Source organism: Centroberyx gerrardi, chromosome 20, assembly GCF_048128805.1.
Source record: "Centroberyx gerrardi isolate f3 chromosome 20, fCenGer3.hap1.cur.20231027, whole genome shotgun sequence".
NCBI lineage: Eukaryota > Metazoa > Chordata > Actinopteri > Beryciformes > Berycidae > Centroberyx > Centroberyx gerrardi.
Window position 1 is genome coordinate 2,137,831 of NC_136016.1, and position 23,039 is coordinate 2,160,869.

Here is a 23,039-nt window from a genome sequence, read left to right on the forward strand (position 1 = left end):
GACAGACCGAGAGACAAGCAGAGACTGAGACAGGCAGAGGGAGAAACAGATAGACAGACAGACACATAAGAGACCGACAGATAAGAGACAGGAGGGGGAGAGACAGAGAGGCACAGACAGACCACGACTGACAGAGACAGACACGCAGAGAGAGACATACAAGAGACAGATAAAGTGAGACAGAAAGAGATATAGAGCATGATATGTTCATGCTTAATTGTCTAAATTCTAATTGTCTAAAGTATACCTTAACAGTTGGTATGAAACGGTATGAATACGAGACATGTCATTAAAAATAAATGTAAGCATTTTTTAAAACATAGTTTGACTGAGTCAGTTGAAATATAAAATACATCATGACTCAATATTCTCTAATGATTGCAAACTTTATTGCAGACGGCAATATAATTTTAAGGGAAAGTGGGCATTCAGCAATGCAACTAACAACTGTCCTTTTTAACTTTTTTCAAAGACACACAGACCGAGACAAGCAGAGAAAGTGAGACAGACAGAGAAATGCATACAGAGCATGATATGTTCATGCCCTGCCAAACCCATATGTGTTTCCTAATGCAAAGTCAAACTTCTCCTTGAACAGTTGGTATGACACATGTAGTGGCAACTTGATGTAGTTAACACATGTGTTGGCCATAGGGAACATTGGTGTAGAAGAGAAGTCGTCATCTCCTTTATGAATGAACTGGACGGAGGGAGTTGGGGAAAAGCCGATAGGTGGTACCACAGATGCTCCAGTTGCGAAGGCCAATATCTTCTGTAGTTTGGATGGCCCTTCTTCTTCTTCTATAAAAACAGAAAAACATTATAAGTGGTAGTTGGTCCAATTAACATGTATATGAAACATCTCTACAGCAATTAACATCAGCTGATACTGAATAAATTGTTCAATAAGAGTATTTTACTTCTCAAAACCAAAGCGTCAAAAAACTGAATGACTCTTATAGCAATGAATTTATAACACGCCTTTCATCTTTCAACAATCTCAAGGTGCTACGTGATAATGATACTACAACCAAGAGAATAAGTAAGTTTAAGCTATAATGTTTTTGTTATACAGGTATGTTTTGTAAAAAAAAAAAATTATAATTAAAAAATAATAATAATAATAAAATATAAATAGATGCATCAGTTTACTTGTACACTAAACTGTCAATTACCTTCTGCATCCTGGAGATAGTCTCTCCAGAAGGTAACGACCATCTCCTCAGCAGCTCTCTTGTTGCTCCCTTCTGGAGACAGACGAATGCTGAAAAGATCATCCACCCGGTCAGCAGTCAGTGTGCTTGGCTCATAGCAGAACAGGGGGCGAAAGCTGTCTGGATGCCTTCGGATTTTCTCCAGAACCCCAAGAGTTTTCAGTCCTTCACAGAATCTGTACAAAGAACATGGAACAATTGTACTAATTTTGCAGAATTTAATTAGGGTTGTGCATTGTCAATTTGTCACTTAGTTTTATATAAAAATAATAGATTTTGTGAAGTTAGTCCTAGACCATGTTGGTCAATGGGTAAAATTCTGATCCCTATTCTGATTAACCTGACTGTAAACAACCAACACTGAATACCTTTGAAATGGACCTTGAACCCTGTGGATGACCTGAAACATGACGATGTCATGTACCAGCAGATCCCTGTCTCTTATCGACCGCATAGGCCTCAGACATCCTGCATTGGCCAAGTAGTCAAGCAGAGGTGCCTTTGACTTCTCAAGGTCCTCAAGGGTTGTACTTTCAGATACCTATCATCACAAGTAGCAGCAGGATGGCTTGTTATGGAGGCTACTTATTAGTCTTATAACTTATTAGTAAGAACCCAGACACTAGAGGTCTGCATAATTACATGATGCCCAAGGGTCCCCTAACAGTTCATAGCAGTGCAGGTTTTTTTCCACATTGCTACAATGTGATAAAAAACAAGGAGAATACACTTTGCTGACTACACTTGTCCGTTGAATAGTGGTGGAATTCAAACTACATCATATGGAAAGTGGGCATTCAGCAATGGGCAGACTGGACTGGACCGATACTCCCTCTCAAAATGGAAAACGGCAAGAGAACATTGTAATGTAACCTAATTCTAATGCAATATAACATTTAAAAACTAACTACCAACTGACCTTTTTGACTTTTTCCAAGAGTTCCGTGTCGGCTATGTCTTCTAGGACTGGATTTGCTGAACCATCAACCAGAAGAGAAAATACCGTTTGGTGGTGGACCGCCATGTACCAAGCTTACTGCAATGGCTCTGCCAGCTGTGTAGTACCGGTCCTCTCTTAGAGCTGCAAAACAATGGAATAAAAGGAAATGTAATATTGATAAATACATAAAGACTCACTACTACATAAAATCATGGATTTCATTGTGCTATTAAATCAATTGTAAATCAGTTCAAAAGCTAAAAGTTGCAAGTAAAAATCACCATAAATTAAAATGGCAAGTCATTACCAGTACTGTCAAGAGCCAAGTTCTTGCTGTTTTCTTTTCCCTCAAACATGGGTGACCTGGCAATGGTCTCCATCAGCAGCCTCAAGAATTCCCTCCTTGGCCCTCCTAAATCAACCCCTTCCTCATTTCTCCCCATGTCATCTGAGAATTTTACACAGATCATCAAGTTGGGGTCATAGGATACCCTTTGGAAGCCCCGCATGGCTCCCTCCCAGACAGCAGAGCGATTTATATTAAATTTGCACTGCTGTTTTGTGCTAATTTTGCTTGACAGTTCCAGCAGTATCTCTTGAACCGGGACCTTTTCTGCACTATAAAGACAACATCAAAAATGAAAGATCAGAAACACAGTGATGTGACATAATTTGTAACAACCCGTATTTTGTGAAATCGTTGGTCGTAAGCAACCAATTAATCCAAAATGTGTATGTCATAATAATCTAAAGATAAAACGGTTCATATCAATTATCAGATCACATCATCCTCAATAGTTATCCTGATCTCTCAAGCTCACATTCTGTGTGTGTGCTACTCACATTTGACTCTCCATACTGGCAATTATAGCCTGGTTTAATTCCTCATCATCTGAAGAGTCGTCAGGAAGAGTAGCCACGAGTGTTAAATATGAAGAGTAGTCTTCATCATGACCGCTAGTGCCAGGGTTGCCATCACTTCTTGCAAGGCAGCCTTCATCATGACCGCTCGTGCCAGGGTTGCCATCACTTCTTGCAAGGCAGCCTCCATCATGACCACTAGTGCCAGGGTTGCCATCTCCATCATGACTGCTAGCACAGGGGTAGTCATTACTTCTCATTACTCTAAACCTTGTAGCAGCCCTGGTGCTCATGCCTGTGTGGATTTGTGGACCATCAACTTCAACACAATCATCATCGCTGTCCTTAGCAGTTGTACGCATGCTTAACGTTGATCTGGTAGTGATGTGGGAAAGTTCATTTTCTTCTTCCGAGTCAGTCTTAAACAGAGAAAGAAAGAAGACCAAAAATATATATCAAAAGCAAAAATTACGACTTTGAAATTAAATAACCATATTGAAAACAAGTAATTGTTTAACCGATTAAAATGAGAAACCTTTGTTTGCGCTTTTCTCCGTTTTGATTGCTCTCAAACCTTTGCTTTAATTTAATATATACTGTATATTGCTACAAGCAGTAAACAGTATACATTTCATTTTCAAAAGATAATTATATTTAGCGTAAAACCTGTTATACCATAAGGCCTATATGCATATTTCTGGTCTCATTTGATAGGTAAGAAGCTAAGGAATATGAATCCATTGTAAGTAAACCTATATCTAGCATTCCAGAGTAAATGTAGATGCAATAAAGGAAAAAATAAGATTTTCATCCTCGCCTAGTATATAATATATATATATTTAGTATATAATCTAAATTTCAAAGGCAATATCACCATTATAGATCCCATGGATAATGATGCAACTGAATGTCTTCTTCTACTCTTTGACTACAACTGTAACTGTAAATTTGATGAAAATACACCAAAATACAACATTTATGATACAATTTATAAAGATATACTCAGGCAGTCTCCATGTTTTGGCCATGTTTACTGTTTACATGTTGACTGTTTACTGGGAGTTTTACTTCAAAACAGGTTAAAAAACAAACAAACAAAAAAGCAAACTTACTAAAAGGGTCCTTGATGGTCTCACATACAGGGCTTTGGTTTTATAAACCTTATGGATTAGCATCCCATTCAGCTCCTGACCCTCCTGGAGCTTAGGGGACACCAGCTTATTGCCACAAGCCATTAGAAACTGGAGGCTACAAAGAAGATGGGGATATTACAACAACAAAAAATGCTTTTAGGCTATGTAGCTTAACAATATGTTGTTAGTGTGTGTGTGTGTGTGTGTGGGTGTGTGTGTGCGCGTGTCCGTCTCCTTGGTTTCTTGCTCCTATGAGGTGTGTGACTGAATCATGTACATTTTAAAACAAATGCTATTGTTATATATGTTTGTAATAATCATGATTGCACTTTGTAAACCTGTTTGTTTTTTTGTTTGTTTTTTAAAGTGCTCTATAAATAAAGATTATTATATTATTAATATACAAAGTAAGAAGAAGAAAAAATAGGCCTTTACCTGACATCCTCCGGAATGTGCTCACCAAAGCTATCCCTGATGCGTTCCATAACAGTCTGGTGGTCCCAGGCCTTCTGGAATTCAAAGGCACTGAGGATGTGCCCATGTTTGTGTAACCGTAATTTTGGATGTTGTTTGCACACTACTCCCCATGATGGATTCGGGAGTAGTATTACGTCCTTGTTGAAATGGTCATGCTGCTGTGCTCTAGCTCTGAAATAACAATGTAACTATTAGACTACATGAAAACAGCCAGTGCAAGTTAAGTCATGCTGCCATAGATAATACAATACTGAGACCACAGTAGTACAACATCATGCAAACCTGTACAAACCATTACGCATCAAATCACATGGATATCTTAAGTATGGCAAGTTTGACGAGAGCAAAATACTAACCGTCACCCCTTACCGACCCTCCTCTGGCTGTGAACCGATCCTCCCGCTGCCTAACATTATATATTTCCTCTCGTTTGCCCGCAAAGATTTTAGTGGGTATACGGCGTATACCTGCGTATCACGTAGACTACACCACTGGTTCACAGTCCCTGCCAGAAGGGGGTCGATAATGGGTGACGGTCTGTTAATGCATAAGATTGGAAACGATTGTCATTCTATAATTATATCAAGCTAAGCTATAGAGTAAGTTAGGCCTGGCCCTGAATATCAAAATATTCAGATCATCCAAATTCCGAGTATTTATAATTACCTTTTTCTCCTCGTGCCTGATGTCCATGTGCCGAAGCACTGCTGCGCTTGATAACGTGGTGCACATTCTCTCCTGACTGGAGCTGCAGCTGGCAGTGGCACGCTGCTACGCTGGCGGGATGGGAAGAGCGATGCTAGGTGACTGTCCAGCGTGTCCACACTTGGAGTTGCAACGACCGGTTGCTGCCCGATTGTTGTCGCATTTGACAGGGTTCTGATGGTCTCCGCTGAGGCCAATATATTGTTAAGTAACGCCGCTGCTTCGGTTAGGCTACTTGCAGGCTGTTGAGCAGACATCAGTGTGGCGAACGAACGAACAACAGTCGTTCGCTGTAAGTCTGCAGGCTACAGCTAGAAAAATTTGAAACCAACCACCTTCCGGTTCAACTGAAACGCCTTCCGTTTTAACTGAAATCAAATCCTCTCATACACCATACTGAAATGCTTTCATACAAAATTATTTTTTTCAATAGTAAATGTGAAAGCTTTTCAATAGTTTATATAAAAGGTTTTCACTATACTATATGAGAGCATTTCAACTGTGTATATGAGCACACTTTACTAGTATGTGTGAAAGCTTTTCAATAGTTTATGTAAAAGGTTTTCACTATACTATATGAGAGCATTTCAACTGTGTATATGAGCACACTTTACTAGTATGTGTGAAAGCTTTTCAATAGTTTTCATGAGAGCTTTTCAGTTGTGTATGTGAGCGTATAATTTTTCAGTTGTTTGTGTGAGAGTGTTTCAGTTGTGTATGTAAAAGCATTTCACTTGTATGTGTGTGTGGTTTTCAGTATAGTATGTGAATGAGTTTGGTTTCATATGTGTATGTGAGAGGAAAAATACATGTATATGCATGGTAATTCTGAATAGTGTCCCTAAGGGCCCCTCATAATGAACACACACGCACGCACACACACACGCACACACACACACACACACACACACACACATATAAATGTATGTTCATGTTGTTTTTAGGTTGAATCTATAAAATAATAATATATAATAAGTTGTCATGACTGTTCTTTCTGAATAAAATCACATCAGTCAGTTTTGACCAGAAACAGATGTCACTTATGGCAGCCACCAAATGGGACTATGGTACCAATACATTTTTTTAGATGGTTTCAAAACAGCATCCTGGCTAAACAGATGCCAGTCTGTGATAATCCCTCAATATATTTTCCTCTGGTCTTAACTATAGTCAAAATAATACGTAAATTGTATTTCTTTTACTGAAAAACGAGTGGTATTATTACAGATAACTGAGGTCTATACACCATAAATTCCTAAAATAAGTGTAGAACTTGTAATAATGACTGGTGATGGAATTACAGAAATTTTATCTTTGTCTTCCAAATGGACATTTAGCTGCTCATCTGTTCCATAGCTGTTCATCAGTTCTTTATTTTTGCATCATATTAATTGTTAATCAATTGTAAATGATAAAACGAAAAGTTTCTGTTTTTTTCATTACAGAATAATGTCATTTGGTAATATTTATAGTGCCTTAAGGCCATTTTAAATGTAACAGTAATGATTTTCAATGTAAATTTTACATTCCCGCGAAAATAAACGCCTGTGTTTGAATTTCAAACTAGATGAGGTCTGCCTCGTCAACTCACTGAGCAGTAGAGTTTGTTTCTGTTCTTTCATTGGACTACTTAATTATCGCGGGAGCAGCCATCTTGGCGAAGTTAACGGCTCGTGGCTGAGTGTGCCGCGTGCGCCCACTGCCCAGTCTGCCAGCGCATGGAGCTGTGTGTACATGATGACATGGAGAATCACGATGTGTAGCACTGGTAAACTAACAATTCCTTTTCTTCAAACTTGAAATACATGACCATTTGTTGTCAGAAAAATACTAGCTTCTGTTTGTTACCGAGGGTATATTTTGCAATCATAATAATAACGCCGACTGACTGGGGTTTAATTAGTCTGGCGTTTCATGCTATGTCTGAACTCTTTCAGTTGTTTTTTTCATGCTGTTGTGGAGCGGTGGTTTTTGCAGCGTCATCCGAGGAGGGTAAAAACTTAAAAAAACGGCGGTTTTGTTAGTTTGCTAAAAATTATTACCTGCCGTTTTTGCAGCAAAACACTAGAGACGTTGAGGGGTTATGTGCTGCATTGTAGAGTTCATAGGAACGAACCCCATTGTTTTTTCAAATGTGTTGGCACTGACTGCAAGCGGACATTTTCTACTTACGCAGCTTTTAAAGCTCATTTCTATCGGGTTCACAATGTGCCTGCACCCTCTGTTACTGCTATAGCCGTTGTTACAGATTTTAAATGTGCCATTTCGCTGTGTGAGCGCCAATTTCACACAGTGAAAGAACTTGTATCCCACTTAAAAGAGCATATAGTGAAGGGGCGACCTGTGGCATGTCTAGTAACTGGTTGTAAAAATACGTTCACTGTGAAATAATTTACTGCTCATATGTCCAGGAAACATAGAGCATGTTCGGTGGATAGCATAAGTGACATGTACAGGGAAACTATTTCTCAGTCTTCTGCTGTCATTGCATGTGAAGATGCTTCCCAGAGCTCAAATGATGCAACAACAAATGAAAGCATTGAATTGCCACAGAATTTCAATGAGACCTTTCTTAGGAATGTATGTTTATTCTACCTAAAATTGCAAGGGCAACTCCTTCTTCCAGCTTCAACAATACAGACGAGTTGGGACAGGATTACACTTTAAGTAAACTACGTTCACTTTTAAAAAATGACATGTGTCTAACAGATGATGCTATTGCTAAAATCTGTGATTGTGTGACGGATTCAGATCTGTTCTCTGTCTGTCATCAGCGACCACTGAGAACAACATACTCAAGAGCTCAGACGTTCAAAAAGATGTTCAAATACATAGAGCCTAAAAAAGTAACATTAGGAAATGATGAAAATATGACACAAAGGTTTGCTTACTACATACCTGTGAAACAAACAGTAAATAACTTATTAGAATCAGAATTATGGAAGAATTCAGTGTCACAACAGTCTTGTGAAACAGACTCAGATGATTTAGGTGACATAAGTGATGGAAAAAACTTTAAGTCCAACCAGTTCTTCATTGAAAATCCAGTATGCCTGAAGCTAATTCTGTACGAGGATGCTTTTGAAATTGTCAATCCCCTCGGCTCTGCTAAGAAAAAACACAAAGTTGTTGGAGTATATCTTTCTGTGGCAAATTTACCTGCTCATGTGCGGTCCAATACTGATCACACGTCCCTTGTCTTATTGTGTGGAGAGAATGACCTAAAACAATTTGGAAGTGCTAAGGTTTTCTCAGAGATGTTAGTGGATTTAAAAGATTTGGAGGAAAATGGAATAACTGTAGGTGGTGAAACGGTCAAAGGGGCCCTGTATTGTATTGCTGGTGATAATTTGGGTTCACACAGCATTGGTGGGTTTACTGAAAACTTTAGTAGGTCTCAGTACTTTTGCAGGTACTGTGAAATCACGCGAAGTGAGTTTCAGAGTGATGATCCAAATGTATGTGGTCCACAGCGCACCCCTGAAAGTTATGATTCTGCTGTTGGTGATCTACAAGCTGAAGACAGTCAACACAGCAAAGGCATAAAGGTAAACTCTGTTTTCAATGCTCTGAAATCTTTTCATGTTTACCAGCCTGGTCTCCCACCTTATTTAGGCATGACATATTTGAGGGTGTCTTGTCCTATGATGTTGCACTGTAGTATTTCATTAAGAAAAAGAAATGGCTTACGTATTCACTTTTGAACCGGCGCATCAAGCAGTTCAAGTACAAAGGATCTGATGCTCTCACAAAGCCATGTGCTGTCAACTCTGAGTTGTCCAAGCTTTCGGGTCAAGCCATTCAGAACTGGAATTTGTTAAGGTTGCTGCCTGTATTAATTGGTGACAAAGTGCAAAATCCAGAAGATGATGTGTGGCAGTTAACTTTCCAGCTTAAAGATATTGTTGATATGATTTGTGCGCAAAATATTTCGTTGTCACAGGTAGCCTATCTTGGCATTATAATCCAAGAATATTTGGAATCAAGAAAGTGTTTATTTCCTGAGAGTACACTAAAACCAAAACAGGCATGTTTCAGGCATATCTTTCAGCTGGACCAGGATGCAGTCAGCTTCTGCAAGTCAAAGACAGTTGTACTTTTTACCCAAACCTTTACAGTGACGCAATTAAACATGCAGTGAGAGAGTTTGGCTTTTCAGAAAACAATACTAGTGTTTCCACAGACATACAGTATAAAGGTACATCATATAAAAAAGGGCATTTCCTTGTGTCAAAAAATGATGAGTCCATGGAGTTTGGAGAACTTCTCATTATTTTAATTCAAAATGATGCAGCTGTGTATTTTGTGATGGATATACATAAAGCTGACTATCATTCTGAATACCATCTGTACTCAGTGACAAAACAGAGTACAAGGTTGCAATGTCTTAACATTAACGACTTGGTAGATTTTTATCCGTTACCATCATATATTGTTGACGGGCACCAAGTCATTCCGCTGAAACACAGTGTGTTGTCAAAATAAAGATGATCTTGGCCACTGTGGTGGAGAAACCATACTAAAAATGCACATGTATGCTTAGTAAAAATGATAAAAATACTATTTGAAAAATATGAAAGTGACAGCAGTTTTTCCTTCTAGATGTACAGAAAGAAAAAGTGTAAATCCTCACTCACATTATATACTCAAAGTAGAGGTTCCTCTTATCTGTATATACTGTATGTACAGTGTTACTTGACTAAATTACTTTTGTCTTCTTTCATTTGTAATCTTGAAAACTGGTGTCATTCTTCCTTGATTCCAGAAATGACCGACTTGGAGCAAACATTTCTACATACCGCCATCACTGAGGTCTTGCCTGACCTTCCAGAGATGACGAAAGATATTCTAGAAGAGACCTTACAATCCCTTGGGGTGGAGACATATGATGATTTTCGGTTTATTGAGGAAGCCGATTTGCTGTCAGCGTTGAGGCAAATTCAAGCCCGAAAAGTCCTTGCTGCTTGGAAGCTGACATGTAAGTCAAGTATTGCAGTACAGGATGCAACCAGTGCCCAAAGTAGCCAGCATAAAAGATCAAGTCGGAAATATAGAAACATTCACAATGTGTTCCTGATATCTCTTTTTGTGTGTGTGTGTGTGTGTGTGTGTGTGTTTTTGCAGGCCAGACTCCTGAAACCAGCAGCTCATCTGTTGGTGCCTCACCAGGACCTCCCGCATCCTTGCAGTCTCTTTCACCCAGAAGTTCATCCTCAACCTCTTCCAACAGCTGCCAAAGCCCTGATATAGACTGGGTGGATACCTTTATGATACCTTGGGAGAAGTTCCCAGAGGAACTGATGCAGTCATTGGAGAGAGGAAAACGACCAAGTCCACAAATGAGAAGGGAGATGGTCCGGATTGTGGTTTGTGAGATGATGCGAAAAAGTTCTTATAAGTAAATAAGTAAAAGGATCTCTACTGAAGTTGCCAAAAAGATAGTGGCAAAATATCCAAAATCTCTGCAAGACATAATAGAGGGAGACGTGATTGGGCCAGGGTATCACTCTGTAGTCAAGCAATTGCAAAATAGGATAGAGAATGTGAAGCGATCTACGACCCCAAAAATAAGAAAACGAAAGCATCACACTGATGAGTCTGACACAGACGAAGTCCCTCCAGAACAGAGAGCAGCAATCCAGGACACTTATGGGTGCATTTATTGGGATTTAAAATTCCTGCCCCTTGGAGAGACCCCAGAGAGCCAGCAGGAGAAGACAGAAAAACTGAAGATGATGTCTCAGCAAACTGATGCAAATCCAGAGGAGGTCAAACTTCTAATGAAGTTGACTTTCTACACACAGCGTAAACAAGTCAACGAAGGGAAAAATATAAAATACCTCCTGGAAGAGTGGCCGGTTCGACGAACTTGGCATGGCAGTTCACGTCAAGGAACTCACTGGAATTGGGCTTAAAGAAACTTTCACACGGAATGTGGATCTGAAGGGGAAACGGCTCATGAACTACATGAATACTGTTTGTGTGTACAAGAACAAAAAGTTCCTACAGGCTGTAACAAAGTTTAAAGTGATGAGGGGAGAGCTGAGTGGTTGCTCTGAAGACGTCAAATGCTTGCAAACTTGAGTGAGACACCTGCTGTCATCCTTAGGCTATAGGGCACGCCGATTACATTTTGACATGAATCTTAAATTCTGGCATATGATAAGCTATTGCTGACATGATTTAGGACAAATTTACAAAGCCAAAAGGAATGGGTTTGTCGGAGAGGCTATACAGTTTAGTTCTCGAAAGGGGAAGTTTTAAAGTGGAACATGCCTTCATAATCACATTTTTTCTGACATTTTTCCTCAAAAAAATATATGTGGCTCTGTGTTTACAAGGCCATTTTTTTAAAACATTTTTTGTTTCAGTTGACGTCATTGCTGAAGTTGTTCCTTCAACTGTTTATATCAATATCAGATATCAAGACAGATCAAAATGAACGTCAGAGAGGTGGAAGATCTCTGTAGTTTTCACTGTACTTCTTCAGCAATTAGATTCTCAGGTGGCAACACTCCACTGTAAAAAAAACACAAATAGACATTTTTCACTCAGTTCAACTGCTAGTCATAGTGCAAAGGATACAATGTAGGAGTGTTCTCTAAATTGGATGTGTACCTTTTTAGTGAATATAAATATTCTATAATTTTTCCTTTCCCTATGCGAATTGAACTATGTTATTAACCCCACCCACCACAAGCTTCGACTCCTCCGATTCACTTGACAACAAGCCTTTGCTATTTTGGATAGTGCAGATAAGGCAGCAATCACATATTGCCTATGCTGTTGGAGGAAAGAGAAGTCAACATATGTTCCGTTCACAAACCTGCAGGTGCCCGGCCAACCAAGAGAGGTTGCCAGAGAGTTATGAGACTTATGAGTTCAATCAGCTCATCCTCTATTTTCCCCTGGCGAGGCTGAACCAGTTGTTGCCTCACCAATTTGGGCCCCCTGCCATAGCTGGCGGGCATGGATGGAATTTGAACTCAGGATGCACAGCACTATGAATGTGTGTCTCTATTCCATGTACCACCTGCCCTTTTATTAAATATTTTTATACTATAAACACTCATATATGAATGCTGTATATGTGCTTTATTTTAGTATCTAAATATGATGTTACCTTCATTATAGGAGGTTGGACACTTGGTTCCTAAATGGATCGTTTTGATATTTGTAGCCCTGGTTTTTAATCCATGCATTAATGGTGTTAACGTGTATTTGTCATGACACCTTTGTCTTGAAGCAGGTTGAACCATTGCTCTACCATCTTTGTAGAGTGTTGCTAAAAACTTTCTTAAACAAGCACAGATCCTGTACAAGCCCACGGCGCGTGTTCAACTGAAACACTGCAGCGCGGTTAAATTACCTAATTCCACTACCGTTACTTAAATACCACAAGATAATAACGTTACCTACCATTAAAGTTTGTAGGGCAGCAAAAGACGTGTTACAGTCGACAAATCCCAGGCGAGTTTGGAGCAGATTGTGGAATGTTAAGTTTCACTTTTGTTTTCAAACCAGAGACTCTGTTGGATTGCGTTCAATGCTGCTGGTCTGCTGTCCACATGACAAACATGACGTGATGCGCACATCAGGCGCATCAGAGATAGATTTAGATTCATTTCTATACCCTGATCAACTTTTGACTTTATGCCTCTGTATGGGAAACACAGCATCTCACAATCAAAGACACCCTCTAGAGGCTCTGAAGTTATATTATTTATTTTTACGGGCTATATACAGATTATTCGATTTTACAATAAATCACTAACTTCTGTAAAGTTGGCATTAGTGTGATAGCTTGCCATGAGTAAGTTAGTGTTTGTTAACTTCTGTAGGTAGCATTAGGGTGATAGCTCGCTGTGAGTTGCACAAAGACATCCTGTTCAGCTCAGGTACGCGCTCTCTTTTCAGTGGATATCAAACCAGCATGGACACTTTACAGCCTGCCTGTTCCTTTCCAAATAGATGGAGATGACCTTTCCATTACAGACCTAGCTATGGTTTATATTTGTCAGTGAGCCAACAGTTACCAATTTGTCACCATCAGCCTACCTCTGTCATCATGTGGTTATGAACTGATTTTATTGTCAATACTGCTGTTTAAACCCTGTTTGTACCCTCTGTAGTAATGTAGGCTCTGTTGGTTCAGGATTTACCTTGATACAAGTGTTGTATGATGATCTACAGCCTTGGCTATCCTGATACTTTCAAGCAATTCAGATATAAAAAAACTGAATCGGCCGTTATCTGCCAACTTAAGCATCCTTAAGCAGCACAATGCAGAGAAGACCAGTGGTTGCCAGATGCCCTTAATTCAGCTCCTGTCCAACACCACTTTGAGGAGGACAGCAACACTGCTGGAGGTTTCCTTCAAGTAGGAGACAGTACTATACATGATGTGTCTTTTACTGTGGCAAGACTGGTCCCTTCACCAGCCTCTTCTGACGACTACAACTTCGCAACAAGCCTCCCAGACCCATCACAGTCTTCCTGGACCCCAACACACATCCAGCCAAACGTCCATGGACACACACACACATACAGATCCACTCAAACACCAAAAGGACTTGACACGATGCAATATCCAGTACTAGCACTGTTTTTTTACTCCAGTGTAAGCATTGAAACACCATTCACAAAGGGCCATCCATGTTCAATAATGAAAAGAAAGGATGCCAGGTGTCCTTTAGGCATGCTGGAAAAACCCCTTCTGTTTACAGAAAACCAGTGTGTGTGTGTGTGTGTGTGTGTGTGTGTGTGTGTGTGTGTGTGTGTGTGTGGTATTAACAACAACCATCCTCAGATATATTGTGTTTTACATTTTACATTACATTTTATGCTATGGGAAAATATTACTTATTGCCCCTTTTAATTTCATTTTTATTTATCTAAAGCTTAAGTATGTTTTTTTATAATATTTTTTGGTTTTCTGCACTATAAATGTGTCCACTGGGAACCAGAAACAATATGAAATCTGAGCAGATTTCCTGAATGGGATTATGTACCCAGCAGGACAATATACGGAATTTTGGTCACCACTGATACTTGAAAGTGTTACATCAGTGGCCTCAAATAAACTTCTGCCTTTCTGTGTGCTCATATAACAATACATAATACCCATTCCTGTTCTGATTCACTATGCTTTTGCCTACGTACAAGGAAGAACATCTTGCTATTTGGGCCAGCTTTTGTTCTGACCTCCTGCTAGCAACAGTTATTATTTCCACTTGTTTCGGCCCCTTATCTTTTACAGACTTCATCAACGCAGTGTCTGTTGACTATCAGCTAGAAAGAAAGACATTCCTAAATATGAGATTGTTTCATGAGCCAATTACTTTGCTGTCTAACATAACCCTACCTGTAACTTTAGTTCTATTTCATTCTTTCTGACCGCCACAGGCAGTGCTTAATACCTGAATTCCCCATTGCACGGGTCGAGAACTTATACCAACAAAGTCACCTTTGACCTGGGTAACACAGGCCATACGTATGCAGTATAAAAGGCCTGGACACCCAGATAACATCTCCTTCCATCTTCTCGTAGTTTGCGTATAGCAGGTCTTGTTTTTTCAGTCAGTGGTTAAGTTAGTGTTCGCTGCACTGTACTGTTTCTTTTTAGTCCTTTTTTGCTCATCAGTGGCATATTTCTCAATGCTTCTCTTTTTGACAATTTCCCTGTAGTTCTCATCATCATGGTATCTTTTGATTGCTCTGTTAATTATTCCAGCTCTGAACTGCATGTTTTGTTCATATTAGGTTTATTTTAGTTGAACTGAAAGGTCACCAGATTTATTGCACTGTTTGATGCATGTTCCAGTATTTTATTGTTTAACACGTGACAACTTCATAACGACACTCAGTGCAGTATTTCAGGTAAATGCCTCTATCCTCTTGGCTTGCTGTTGAGTACTTCAATCACGTGTTGCAACTGTACGTAAAAATATGAACTCTGAATAGATCAGCGACTTGAATCTGAACTTCAGTTGCCCAACTTTCAACATATGTCATCTCTGATGCTTTTACATTGTTCTCAACTGAAAAATATCTGTCTGAGAAGATTTGAATACTTGTATATGTCTAACCACAGCAAGTCTTATTTTTTCTGTGATTGTTTCACGTCCACTAATGGCAAATGACAAAGCTAAAAAAAAAACTAAAAAAAAAACAGTTGTCATCACCTACTATGGTCTTCGTTTCACAAGGATCATCCATTTTAGCATTCATTGGAAGTGGTCCTTGAGCAGTACCATGTGAGATGTAGATGACGTTAACTTTCGAGCAAAGCATTTTCTGTGGCTGCAGTTAAAGGGGAGAATTTGAAACATGCTCTTTCCAACTCACTGATTAGGTTAACTTCATCTCCTCTTGAATTAGACAGCGTCTTTATGTCCATCTCTTGTTTGGTAGCATTACTCTTCACCACGTCAACGCTTTTAGCACATGGATACATTAAAGCCTCAGTGTAAAGTGTCTGGCTGACTGTTTTTGACACATAGTTCCACAGTTAAACTTTCCTCAGTACCGTGATTGTGCAGTTGTTGGCCATGATGATCATATTGACAGGTAGAGGACTGATTTTCATCTGTGGTCTGGTGCATTGTTACAATCTCAGAAGTGCTTGTACTCCAGTTACTTCAAATTGTGTTCCACTTGCATTTAAAGAGTTCCCACTTGCATTTAATGACTGTGTAAAATTATATACATGCTGGTAAAGTGACTCAAAGTTATTCTAGTATGGTACTAAAATTGTTCCCGCATAATGTTGCACTCCAACTTCCGGATAACCTTGATGAAACGATCCTTTGATAGCAGATATCTGTAGAAATTCAGAAGTAAAGGCAGTTTTATCATCAACACATTTCATAGATTTGTCAGATATGATTGAGTTTTGTTCAGTTTTCAGTTTCAGGGTTTCAGTTTTCAGTTTCAGGGTTTCAGTTTTAAATTTCGGGTCTGTTCCACTATGTATCTCAGATTGCGAAACACAGGGCAAGGATGGTGCAGAACCACTCTGGTCTGCCTGTCCTTTTTTACTGGGCACCTACGTAGAATTAAAAAAAAGACAAATTATACAGTGAACAAGCAGTATGAAAATAGGTCAGTCCTGTCAGAAACAAGAGGCTTTAGATCATACACTTTTTTGCTTGAAATTATTTTTTAGGATGGATTTCCTGCTGTTACCTCCTTCTGGGCAGCCCAGACTTCCTTCATGGCTTGAGACCTTTTAAGTCTTCTTTTTTGGTATTATTGGAAAAATTCTTATATTAATTATAGAACATTTACAGGGTATTCCAAATGAATTCACATGAATGAACTTGCTGCATTTGCTGTATCAGAAAACACAAACTGATGTAAGAAGTGTTCTTCAAGCAATGTTTTGAGAGTGGTTATTGGTTGCATAGACATTAGTATAAGAGATAGTTTACAATTAATTTTTAAACCCAGGTATCCTGAGCTACTCACCACTATTGCTGCAGAGTCAAGCACATCTGCCTGACTCTCCAGCTAGTTGTTAGATTTTTAGCTACATTAACATTGGTACAGTAGGGAACAAGAATCTTCTGTAAATTATTCAAAAACTCTCAGCATAAACCAAACCAAAATAAATGCTTCTCATTATGTTTATTTGGTTGCATACCTAGTTTACCACCAGACATATCATTGCAACTCTAGCCTGCTCTCACACTAGTTTGACTTATGGCTGCTTAGCATGTTGGAGCATACAACAAACCTCTTTCATTAATAAGTCAGGTGTTACATGTGATACTTATGTATTTAAGTTATTTAATTATGCAAGCAAGTACGCATATGCAAATGGACTTATTTGGATTTTAATTGGTTTTATTTTCCACCTTAAGGGTCTTTCTTGTTTTTTTGTTGTCTTCACTGGTTGGGGTGTGTCGTTTTGTTTTATTGTATAATAATGTGGGCCTGTAAAGCCCTTTGAGACCTATACATTTGATAGGGGCTATACAAATAAACTTGAAATGACAGTCTTTGTTGAATAGTTTACAAAGGATGATTCTTGGCCCCTACTGTGGCAATGTTCATTTGGCTAACAAACTAACGGCTAGCTGGAGAGTCGGCCCTTTTAATTCAGATCAAGATGGCTAGAGCCAGAATGCATGTACCTTCGTATCAATTGTTTTACTCATTTAAGTGCAATAAATAAAAAAGCGTTTTTATTGCTTTTTGCATTGTTTCTTTCTTCCTGTCCGAACAGAGCATGGCAGAGACGAGGCAATTAAATCTGTCGGTTTGAATAAGTAACGTTAAAGCTATGCAATAAATTGTTGTTTTTAGGATTCACAGCTTGCTTTTTAATGTAAATGTAAAATGTAGCCTACTTGAGAGACCAAGGTTAAATCAGAATAATGCTTTTTTTTTGTTTGTTTTTTTATTTCTCCAGTACTCTGAAAACAATTCAGCCTCGTAACCGCATATGCACTTGGATGTGTCCCCCCCAGTTTATTAAGTGGATTATTAGTTATCTTACCACAGTATGTCAGACTGAATCAGTTCAGTTCAGATGTGTATTTACTGACCTAGAGTCTCAACAGACAGTTCTATTCCCATTCATTAACTTTTTACACTTCTGATTACAGAGATAAACAGGAACAGGCTGACAATCTAATTCCCCTTTGGGATTAAAAAAGCGCTAGCACTGTCATGACTTCTGAAATCTTTACTTGAATTTCAAATGTTCTTTTTTATTAATTTCCCGTTTCCAGTAGACTGGATTGTTGCTGAGCCCTAGTGGCCATACAGCACCCAGTATACAGGCAAAGCAATGTACTTCTTAAAAATAAAGTTGTAGAATTATTAAATAGGGCCATATTATTTATGCTAATTAAAGTCAACAGTAGAGCCATGTGGGCCTAAATAGAAGAAATGTGTCTAGTTTCAATTTGTATAATTTAGGACTACGAACATTGTAGCTATATATTTGGATGTCAGGGATCAGATTTCTTATAAATAACAAAGAGTTCTCACAAATAACAAAATGATAGTCCAACCAAAGCCAAGTCACTGGCTCCATGTTTTAACTGGCATATCTCTGCAAATAAAGATTATACACTGAAAAAAAAATCATGGGATTTACTTAAAAATTGTGGACATCGGTTTCACATTATCGAAATGTGTTTAATCAACACAAATCATCTTGTTTGATCTACTTAATTTTTTTGTGTTCAAGCTACTTTTGTGTTCAATTAGAGTCAATGTAATCCAATCATAAAAATCAACACAATATATTCAATTCAATACCAGTGAATCATGTAATTTGAATTTGATTTTGTGTCCGTCCTATACTTGTTTTATATGCATTCACCTAACATGATTTGTTCTGGTTGAAGTTACCCTAATATTGTGTACACTGGTTCCATCTAATTTAATCTAGTAAAAGGAACATGAATGGCTGCGGTTCCATTGCTTGTGATTTTTTAAATACTAATGTTACACAAGATTCAAGATTTCCTTTGTTGTCATTCCTCAGTACTTGCATACATTAGAACAAAATGCCATTCCTCCCACACTGTAAAAAAAAAAGTGTAAAAAAACAGTAATTTTCTGCCAGCAGGGGTGCCGGAAAATGTCTGTTGAAAAGTACTGTCAGATTAAAAACATATAAACTGTAAAAAAAAACAGTAATTATCTTTACCACAATTAACATCTATTACTGTAATTTTACAAGAAATCTCCCTATAATTCCATGAATCTTTTACTTTTAACATATATTAATTGTTAGAATAGAGTCATACACCTCTAAAAAACAGAATAATTATCTTTAAAAAATGATAAAGAAAAGCTTAAGTACAGATAATATTGTTATTACAAAAAGTACTGTAAATCTAAGACCATTTACATATAAAACACAAAAAAACATGTAATTTTACTTTGCAAAAGCCCAAGTTTAAATTAACTGTCAGAAGTGTTGCGAAAAAAATCTGTCAAATTATAATTTTTTTTTTATTCAAATACATTAATAAACTGTCAAACTAAATGCATTTTCTTTCTCTAAATGTTGGTTAACTGTACTTTTACATTGTGTCATTCTTCATTTAAAAAATATAAACTGCAAAAAAAGAGAATTATCTTATTGAAGTAGGATAAGATTTGTCTGCATAATACTTTAAAATCACTGTGAAATATAATGAAATTTTGCAGCAGTTGCCCAAAAAAAATCTTACATAAAAGTTATGCTATAGAATTAAAACTTTTTGCCTGTAGCAACATTTTGAAAATATTTCACAATACGAATTAAAAATTACACCACCACTCATTGATTCTTTTTTAAAATGTATTATTATTCGCACCACAACATACAAATTCTTTTGTTCAGCATATTACAAGAACTCATTAGCAATAGCTTTAAAATGCTTCAGCATACTTTTCACACTTAACACTTTTTTAAAATGTAAAATCAAAAGTGGCGATTGCAAAATGTCAAATCAAAAGTGACGATTGCTTTTGTTGCTTTTTCATTGGTTCACCATTTTTTAAAGCTGACAAACCAATCTCTAAAATGTTTTTTGCTGTGGGAACAACAGCTTTTGTTTTCCGCCCCTGAAAAAATACTATGGCCTTTTTGCCATAACATAATATGAATGAAAACATAATATCAAACCATCCAAGATACAAATAATACTATACACACACACATATATACATAACAAAAAATAAATAATAAAAAACAACAAAAAATAAATAATAAAATGTATTTAAAATAATAATAAAGCAGAATGAACCTGCAATGGAACATTTGAACATTTAAACATTACATATTAGCATACAAACTAATATCCAAATTAACAAATTCAACTGGAAATGGCTTGTGGAACACACTTGGTTATACTTGTGAACTGTCTGTGTATGAAAGAGAGTGACGTGTGTGTGTGTGTATATCTCTATGAAAGAGAAAGATGCTTGCTTACTTGCGTGTGTGTGGGTGTGTGTGTGTTTGCATGTGTGATGCCTTCTACTCTCTCCATTCAAAGTTTGCAATGTTTGTGATCAATGAAAGAACCTTGGGATTCATGGACTGCTGTTTTTTAGATTCTTTCTTCTCCACTTTGGTCCCCTTGTCTGGATTTATCTTGAAAAGGCACCTGTTAAGACAGAAGTGCACTTGAATGTAGTGCTACCACAAATTCTGTGGATGATCCAGCCATTAATTGACTTTACACATGAAATACAGCTTGAAGTCAAAGGGCAATACTGATCTTAAATTGACTTTTCATCAACTGTTATGATCATATCTGTACATTACAAGCATTGGTTTCAAAAATATGTACTGGATGGGGTTTTGTCATTTATAAAGTCGTCACTAGGCATCACTATCACACTGGGCAGCAATGCAGCTGGTCTGTAAACAGAAGTAAGCTGTCACTTTAAGAGCATTGGAGTGTGGGTAGCTACGAGTGCCATCTTGAGAGGTAAGTGTGTAACTGGGGCAGATGAGGTGTGTGTCGGCAGCAGAGTGAGCGGTGTAAAAGCACAGTAGTTAACAGAAAGAAGTATAAAAGTGTGTTTGTTCACTGCAATAAACAGAGCAGCCACGAAGAAGTTATCTCCAGTCTCGTTTATGCATGAAGAAAATCGTAACTTTGTCTACTACTCCCTGGTCTATCTTAAACACGGTTGGAAAGCATTGACCAGGAAGGCTGCAGAAAGCAACAAAGCACTGCCTTCAGACAAATTTCGGTGCAAAAAAGTAGTTGTGTCTTCCTTGTCAGATTCCGTTGTCCTCAGGTTCTGACACATATAGCGTTTGGTCGCGCTATGACGCTACTTGGTGGTAAAAGTAGCTCGCTACAGGGAAAGCTACATTGTTTTAAAAGTATCGAAGCTACCGTAAAGCTGAAAATTGTAGCTAAGCCGGTAGGGTCGCTACTCCCCAACACTGCAAATCTTGCATAGTATTTGTTGTTCCTCGTCGGACTCCTTGAAACCAAAGTGTTTCCAAATAACTGAATTGGTTTTACTTTCTTCTCGACCAAAGGCTCTCTTTCCGTCATTTTCATCGAGCTGAAGTAAACATGCCACAGCCTGGCTGAGAGTGAGTTTGGGCTTTTAGGGAGGGGTGAAAGTGCACCGCTGCAAAGGAAAGGGGTGCGCTGGATTTACAACCCAAGACAAAACGAGAGCATTATGCAAAACGGAATGCGGCACAGTAATCGTTTTATCTCGATTATCTTGTTTTCATAATCATCGGAAGCACTTATCGTGTCAGAAATGTGTCCAAACCTCCACTCTTTGGTTTAAGATAGAATGACTTAGAATAATTACACTTTAAGTCTTACCTCTGCAAGAATTCCAGAGTTGCTCCCAGTTCTGCTGGATAAGTGATGTTGAGGCAGTAGTATGTTTCAAACATCAGTACAAGGGCATCACCAAAATTTGGAACACTGCCATTCACGATGGTCTGGTCCACTGCAATCATGAAGTGTCCAGCTGTCAGGGGAGAACTCCCTACGGTACACAACAGAGGAAAAAGTCACAAACATTTAAAGTTAAAAGAATAGTCTAACATCATGACTGTCAAAAGACCACAATGAGGAACTACTGTGAAAATATTTTGCCATTATTTGGCTTACATGTTAGCACAATAACAAGAAAACATTCATATCCTAGGTTTTACCTTAACTTATTTTTCCACTCAATATGTTAAAAATATACTTAATGAACTTTTCAAAATTGTACTTAATTCTGTTGAAATTATGAAATGCTAAAATATTTGCTGCAGATTGTTTATTTAGTTATTTATTTATTTTTACTGGTGGTCACATGGCCAATTATGCAATCAATTGTATTTAAGGAATGGTGAAACACTTGCATGTACCACCCTGATGAAGGCCTAGTTGCCGAAAACGCTTGGTGTAACCCTAACCCTTTGAGAAGTTATACTTAAAAGTTTACTAGGATCCCCAGTGAGCCCCTGATCTAATACGCCAGTATCAACCTGTTCATGGCTGAAAAAAATGGCATTTCCTTAAATGTAAGAAAAAAAAAAAAAAAATCATACCACACACAACGATGCATGGTGTGCTTGGAAGTTGATCAACTTCAGATGGCAGACACGTTTCATCAACCGTCAGGAACATCTTGCCCTGGTCTTCATTGAAATGGTTCAAAAGCAGCATCAGACATCTGGGAAGATCAGCATCTAGATGCTTCGCTTTGGCAATTTCCATGCCTGCTAGGATGTCCTCTATTTTGCTCTTCTTCTCACGGGACATGAGGTATGAAACGACTCTTCCACATTTACTTGACACAGCTTCTCTGTCAACATCCATACCCGTGAGTTCTTTGAAGTGAGCCATCATGCCGCACATCTCAAACAGATATGGCCACTCTCTTACCAGAACAGGGGTTTCCATTCCACTTATGTTGCTTCTCTGAGTGGAGAAAGTTGCCACCATTTTCTTATCAATACTTTTGGTGTCCTTGCTTCTGTTTTTATGCATGTTCTTTAATTCTTCTTGTGTAAATTTCTGAGTCTCCACGGTTTCACCTGGTGGCAGCCGCTTTGGTTGCCAGTTTATACAGCCATAGGTATCCACTCTCATCGTCTTAGAAGGTAGGTCTTCTCCCTCACTTGCGCTGGATGCCTGTCTTTTTAGGTAAAGAGAGGTTTTCCCCCTCTTCAGGTTGTCAACTCTGCTCTGCAGCTGCTTGGTAAGAGAGTCATAACCGCTACCTACA

At 38.3% G+C, this 23,039-nt stretch overlaps 1 pseudogene; it reads right to left on the reverse strand.

The window, feature by feature from the left end:
- Positions 1-538: 538 nt before the first annotated feature.
- LOC139911051 (uncharacterized) lies at positions 539-22,657 on the reverse strand (annotated as a pseudogene).
- Between the last annotated feature and the right edge of the window lie 382 nt (positions 22,658-23,039).